The sequence below is a fragment of the Oryctolagus cuniculus genome, chromosome 7, assembly GCF_051225735.1.
Source record: "Oryctolagus cuniculus isolate XC-2025 breed Fujian yellow rabbit chromosome 7, ASM5122573v1, whole genome shotgun sequence".
Taxonomy (NCBI): domain Eukaryota; kingdom Metazoa; phylum Chordata; class Mammalia; order Lagomorpha; family Leporidae; genus Oryctolagus; species Oryctolagus cuniculus.
In genome coordinates this window covers 8,621,864-8,628,681 of record NC_142873.1, presented here as the reverse complement: position 1 = coordinate 8,628,681, position 6,818 = coordinate 8,621,864, and positions in this window count along the sequence as shown.

Sequence of the window (6,818 nt, the reverse complement as noted above, 5' to 3'; positions counted from 1 at the left end):
TTTGCAATTCCTTAGCCTATCTGGCTCGCACAGGAGAAAACAAAAAACCCTCCAGAAGGGTGGCTAGGTGACTGGCTTTCACAATGAGCTGTGAGCGCAGGAAGATGGACATCACCAACCCCTTGCTATGCTCCTGGTACGTTTGGAGGGCGGCCTGTTTGTTCTTGCTAAAGATAACCTTTTCTGGGGGAAGGAAGCAAGTATTTTACACCCCGAATTCCATCAGGACCACCCGACCAGCCCTCTGACCCCTCACAATTCTATCTCATGAAAATGAAGTTAGGGTGGCTCTGTGTGCACTTTCTTGACTGGGCCTGCCGCTTGCTCGTGCAAGCCCAGCGGAAGCCACAGGACTTCAGGGCCTCCTTGCCTTGGAGTCCCTTATCTTAAAAAAAATTATTAAAAAGGCAGAGTGACAGAGAGATCTTCCATCCGCCAGTACACTTCCCAAAGGGCCAGAACTGGGGCTGGAGTCAGGAAGTCCCCCCAGGTCTCCCCCATGGGTGGCAGGGACCCAAAGACTTGGGGCCATCTTCCGCTGCTCTCCCAGGCCCGTTAGCAGGGAGCTGGATCGGAAGCAGAGCAGCCTGGATTTGAACCGGCGCCCGTACGGGACGCCTGTGTCCCAAGTGGCGGCTTCACCTGCTCCGCCACAAGGCTGGTCCGCAGAGTGCCTTTTTCCAGAACACGGAGCGTGGGACAAGGCTGTCAGAAAATTGTCAGTTACTGAAGTCAAGGGCCGGCGTGTCCTAGATGGACACAGCTGATGCAGGGCACATGTCTAATGACCTCTAGTGGCTTTAAGCATGGGTGCGTCAGCCGGTCAGATGCACCCTAGGGCCAGGTCTCACCAGCACCACGGGCTCATGTAACTCTTAGCTTGCAGTCACGTCCAGGGAGTAGCACAGTCGTCCCTGTGGTTAACGGGGTTAACGTCTCAGTGGCGGCCTCGGATTCACTCGTCGCTCCTACAGCTAACAGCCTCGTTTTACGTATGTATTTATTTTTCTGGGATCTCAGAGGCCCGCACGCACTTAGCCTGCTCATCCCTCAGCTCCGAACTACAGGATTCACTGCCTTTACTCCCGGGGTGTCTGGGACCTGAGTGACAGCCACCCAGCCCCTTGCTCTGTGCACTGCAATACCTAGTTGGTTTTTGTTTTTTTGGGACAGGCAGAGTGGACAGTGAGAGAGAGAGAGAAAGGTCTTCCTTTTGCTGTTGGTTCACCCTCTAATGGCCGCTGTGGCCAGCGCATCGCGCTGATCCGAAGCCGGGAGCCAGGTGCTTCTCCTGGTCTCCCATGCGGTGCAGGGCCCAAGCACTTGGGCCATCCTCCACTGCGCTCCCGGGCCACTGCAGACAGCTGGCCTGGAAGAGGGGCAACCAGGACAGAATCCGGCACCCCGACCAGGACTAGAACCCGGTGTGCCGGCGCCGCAGGCAGAGGATTAGCCTAGTGAGCCATGGCGCTAGCCTTGCAATACCGTCTTTTCTACCCGCCTCCCGCCATTGATTGGCTTCCTACACGCTGGGTTAAACAGCAACTCCTCCGGTTCTGATACGGCTGGGTAGGCAGGCAGCTAGCGAGCACGAGGGGCTGAGGACTGCCAACGCCTAAGCCGCGTGCACAGAACTGGTGCCGATTCAACACGGCTGAGGGTTCCTTCAGCACACCTGCTCCTCTCCATGCAGCTAAGCCCCGCCTTCCACCTGGAACTTCCTGGAGCTCAGAATCACTGCATGCAGCCCCCCCCCCGCCTATTTTTTTTTTAACTTTTATTTAATGAATATAAATTTCCAAAGTACGGCTTATGGATTACAATGGCTTCCCCCCCATAACTTCCCTCCCACCGCAACCCTCCCCTTTCCCACTCCCTCTCCCCTTCCATTCACATCAAGATTCATTTTCGATTCTCTTTATATACAGAAGATCAGTTTAGCATACATTAAGTAAAGATTTCAACAGTTTGCTCCCACACAGAAACATAAAGTGAAAAATAATAGATGATTTTTAAATGATGATGAAATCAGATCAGACCTATTATCATGTTTAATCCCAGTGAGAGTCAAGTTGAGAATTGATAATTTCTTCTTTTTTTTTTTTTTTACAGAGGATCAGTTTAGTATACATTAAGTAAAGATTTCAACAGTTTGCACCCCCATAGAAACACAAAGTGAAATATACTGTTTGAGTACTCGTTATAGCATTAAATCTCAATGTACAGCACATTAAGGACAGAGAGCCTACATGAGGAGTAAGTGCACAGTGACTCCTGTTGTTGACTTTACAAATTGACACTCCTGTTTATGGCATCAGTAATCTCCCTATGCACCAGTCATGAGTTTCCAAGGCTATGGAAGCCCCTTGAGTTCTCCGACTCTTATCTTGTTTAGACAAGGTCATAGTCAAAGTGGAGGTTCTCTCCTCCCTTCAGAGAAAGGTACCTCCTTCTTTGAAGACCTGTTCTTTCCACTGGGATCTCACTCACAGAGATCTTTCATTTAGTTTTTTGTTTTGTTTTTGTTTTTGTTTTTGTTTTTGCCAGAGTGTCTTGGCTTTCCATGCCTGAAATACTCTCATGGGCTTTTCAGCCAGATCGGAATGCCTTTAGGGCTGATTCTGAGGCCAGAGTGCTGTTTAGGACATCCGCCATTCTATGAGTCTGCTGAGTATCTCGCTTCCCCTGTTGGATCACTCTCCCCTTTATTTATTCTATCGGTTAGTGTTAGCAGGTACTAGACTTGTTTATGTGCTCCCTTTGACTCTTAGTCCTTTCATTATGATCAATTGTGAACTGAAATTGATCACTTGGACTACTGAGATGGCAGTGGTACATGCCACCTTGATGGGATTGAATTGGAGTCCCCTGGTATGTTTTTAACATTCAAGCACCACCCCTTATCCTACAGGTGGGGACAGTTTTCTCTACTGAGGTTGCCTGCACTCAAGTCTTGGTACTATCCCTTTGCCTTTTTCTTAAGATTTATTTATCTGAAAGGTAGAGTTACAGAGAGGTAGAGACAGAGAGAGAGGTCTTCCATCCGCAGGTTCACTGCCCGAATGGTCACACTGGTTAGAGCTGAGCCGATCTGAAGCCAGGAGCCAGCAGCTTTTTCCGGGTCTCCCACGTGGGTGCCGGGACCCAAGCACTTGCGCCATCCTCCGTTGCTTTCCCAGGCGAATTAGCAGGGAGCTGGATCAGAAGTGGAGCAGCCAGGACTTGAACCAGCGCCCACATGGGATGCTGGTGCTGCAGGCCAGGCCTTTAACCAGCTGCATCACAGCACTGCGCCCCTCCCTTTGCCTTTTAATAAATCCTGCTGCCCTGCTTGCTTTTAGCTACATCTCCTGGGTGTGTTCCTACACACAGGAAGACAAGAACCTGGACTAAGTCTAGACGGGCTGCCTGATCCTTAGGGCATACTTCAGGGGTCCCGGTGGTCACCATGGTCTCTTCACATCCGGCGCTGTAGGGATAGGAGAATATAGGCAGGGATAGGCGTGCTCCGGGAAGAACCTGGCTTTGTTCTCCCACTCCTCCAATTAAGGCCTCCCACTCTGCAACCCAGTTTTTTTCTTTCCTTATTTCTGTAGTAAAAGAAATCAAGCACCAGGTCGCACTCGCCTGCCCCTACAATGGCAGGTCTACCCCATCATCAGTCCCAAATTTGCAACCTCCTTTTGTTCAAACAACCACAGAAACCCCACTAGCACCTTTGCCAGGACGTCCTGAGAGTTCAGCTGAATGTTATTTATGTATATTGAGCCTTAGCCACTTGCAGTGATGTCAAAGTTAAACCCAGGGATGGGAGTGTGCTTAGCAGGTAGACACCTATGTCCGACCTCATGGTGCCGGGATTCAATGCCTGGCTCCAGGCCCTGAGTCCAGCTTCCTGCTGGTGCAGACCCTGGGAGGCAGCCGTGATGGCTCACGCAGCTGTGGGAGACCTAGACTGAGTTCCCCAGCTCCCGGGATCAGCCCTGGCCTGGCCCCAGCTGTTTGAGGACAGCAGATAAGGGCTTCCCCTCTTCTCCCTCTCTCTATCTGCCTCTCGATTTTCTTTTCAGTTGGTAGAAAATGGAATTAGAAGGACATGTGCGTTTCCACAAATGAAACAACACAAGGAACCCAAGCCGTCCAGGGTAGCAGCCATGGCACAGGTACACACTGTGCACTCAAGGTCATGGACGCCCTCAGAACAGTGAGACCGTAAGCTATGAACACATCACTATGCTGATCTGCAAGTTGAAGACGTGAACTCGGTCACCAACAGGGCATGAATGGCAACCCAGCATACCGAAGAATCGCAGGGCCCTACCACCCATCTGTGTGACCTTGGGTGTGACTTACCTGCCCTGTGCCTGCTTCCTCAACTATAAAATGGGTAACACAGTCACCTGGAGGTGGTGCACTGCAAACACATGTGTTTATATTTTACATCCTTGGGCAGCGGCCTTGGATGGCTTTCCTTTGTATACAGGTGAACTTATGGTAATGAAGTTACTAATAATGAGCCGTGTCACCCGTGTATGTGGAAGAACAGTGGCTGTGAAATCTGTGGACTGGGCGTGACTGACTTCATGGCAGGTGCAGACGCTGATGCCCAGTTGCAGAGCGCTGGAATGAGGAAGTCTCTCGCAGGCAGAATGAACTGCGCCTGGCCGTGGCTCTGCTGAGCCTGTTCTTCAAGTTCAACCCTGATACAACGACCCAGCGTGAAGCCACAGGAGCTGGAAGCTGTCTGTGCTTCAGCTATGACGTTCCCCTGCCTGAATAAGCTAACGTCAACTCAACAACTCAATTCGCCCAATGAATTATGGATCTGGAAACAAAAGTGCTAATAGGGAAAAAAAAAAAGCTTATGAAAGCCGCCCCAGTTCAAGGACTTTGTTGGGAGAAGTCTCCCTCCTAGCAGTCACGGACGACTAACTGCCAATGTCTACAGCGCTCCAGTGTGGACTTAGCACTTCATGGTAATGGGAACTGGGGAAGTTCTTACACAGCCAACGTGATCTCAAGGAAATTTTTCCCTGATATAAATTTTTTTTTTTCCCACCAAAGGGTCAGTTCCACAGAGAAACGGCAAAGCCAAACACCAGTCTCTCATTTCAATAAACCCCAGCTTTGGAGGCTGCTGGTTTTAAGCCTCCCAGGAGCAGGGTCCCCCTTGGGTGATGGGGCCATCTAGAGGCTGACTGTGAAAACTACAGGCAGCTACTCCTGTGTGGTCCAAGGACCCACAGCACTGGAATCTCCCAGGAACTTGTTAGAAGTGCAAAACTCTTGGGCCTACTGAATCGTGCAAACCTGCATGTTAACGAGTCTTCCCAAGGGAGAATGGGCACACGACACCTTCACTGAGGCCACACGGGCAGGACCTGGCTATACAAGCCAGCTTCCCAGCCCCGCTGAAGGCAGGCAGAACCATCTGCCGGAAAACAATCCTTGGGCGAAACTCAGAACCAACGAACGCACAAACAGGCCTTGCATGTAAAAGGACGAGCTCTGAGCATGTGACCTGTGCTTCCCAGCGCCTCCCGGCCCCGGGCTCCCTTAACACCTGTGCCATCTCCCCTTCCTCAGGGTGGGGCCTGCCTGCCACTCCCCTGCCGCCCGGGCCATGACTCTGTCCTGCTCCTCGGCGCCACTGTCCTCAAATTACATCGCTCTGGCAATGGTGCCTCTCCGGCAGTCCTCTGCCACCAGGGCCAGGCCACAGGCCCTGAGAGCGGACAGCTACCACCGCCCTGGTGGCACCCACAGTCACAGCACGCCCAGCTGTCTCACATGCCGAGACTCACCCCACTCACGGAAACCCAGGGCGTACACCCACTGCCGTCCAGTGTACAAAGTAAGGCCTGTGAAATCTGTGTCCCAGGGCGCGCCACCCTCCCCGCCAACAACTGCTTTCTTCAAACTCTGATACGAGTCCTTCAGACTCTCCCAAAAAGCCGATGGACGCCGAAATCTCCCCCCCGGAAAAGGACTTATAGATGGTGAGTCAGCGAGGAGTGCACACGGCTCTACCTTCCCACACATATTCAAGTGCACGAGAAAACTGGCACAAATATGCGGCCAACCACGGAAAAATCTTTAGCACTTTGCTGTTTCCGTTTGCTGAGTTTCCATTTTAAAAGTTAAACTTGGGACCAGCATTGTGACGTGGAGGGTGAAGCCGCTGCCCGCCGTGCCGGCATCGCATATGGGCACTGGTTCATGTCCTGGCTTCTCCACTCCGATCCAGCCCCCTGCTTATGGCTGGGAAAGCAGTGGGTATCTGCACCCAGTGGGAGACCTGGATGGAGTTCCTGGCCCCGCCCTGGCCAGCGTGGCCCCCTGGGCAATGAACCGGCAGATGGACGCTCTCCCCCTGTCTCTCCTGGTTAGTCTTTCAAATAATAATCTCAAAAAAAAAAAAAAAAAGTTAACATGTGGGTGTTGAGAACTGTGGTAAAGTAACTGAACTTCTCTTCCTGCCTCCACAGTTGTATGCTGCCAAGTGCTCCAGGATTCAAAATTCTTTACCTCTAGGCCTGCGCCGCGGCTCACTAGGCTAATCCTTCGCCTTGCGGCGCCGGCACACCGGGTTCTAGTCCCGGTCGGGGCGCCGGATTCTGTCCCGGTTGCCCCTCTTCCAGGCCAGCTCTCTGCTGTGGCCAGGGAGTGCAGTGGAGGATGGCCCAGGTGCTTGGGCCCTGCACCCCATAGGAGACCAGGAAAAGCACCTGGCTCCTGGCTCCTGCCATCGGATCAGTGTGGTGCGCCGGCCGCGGCGGCCATTGGAGGGTGAACCAACGGCAAAGGAAGACCTTTCT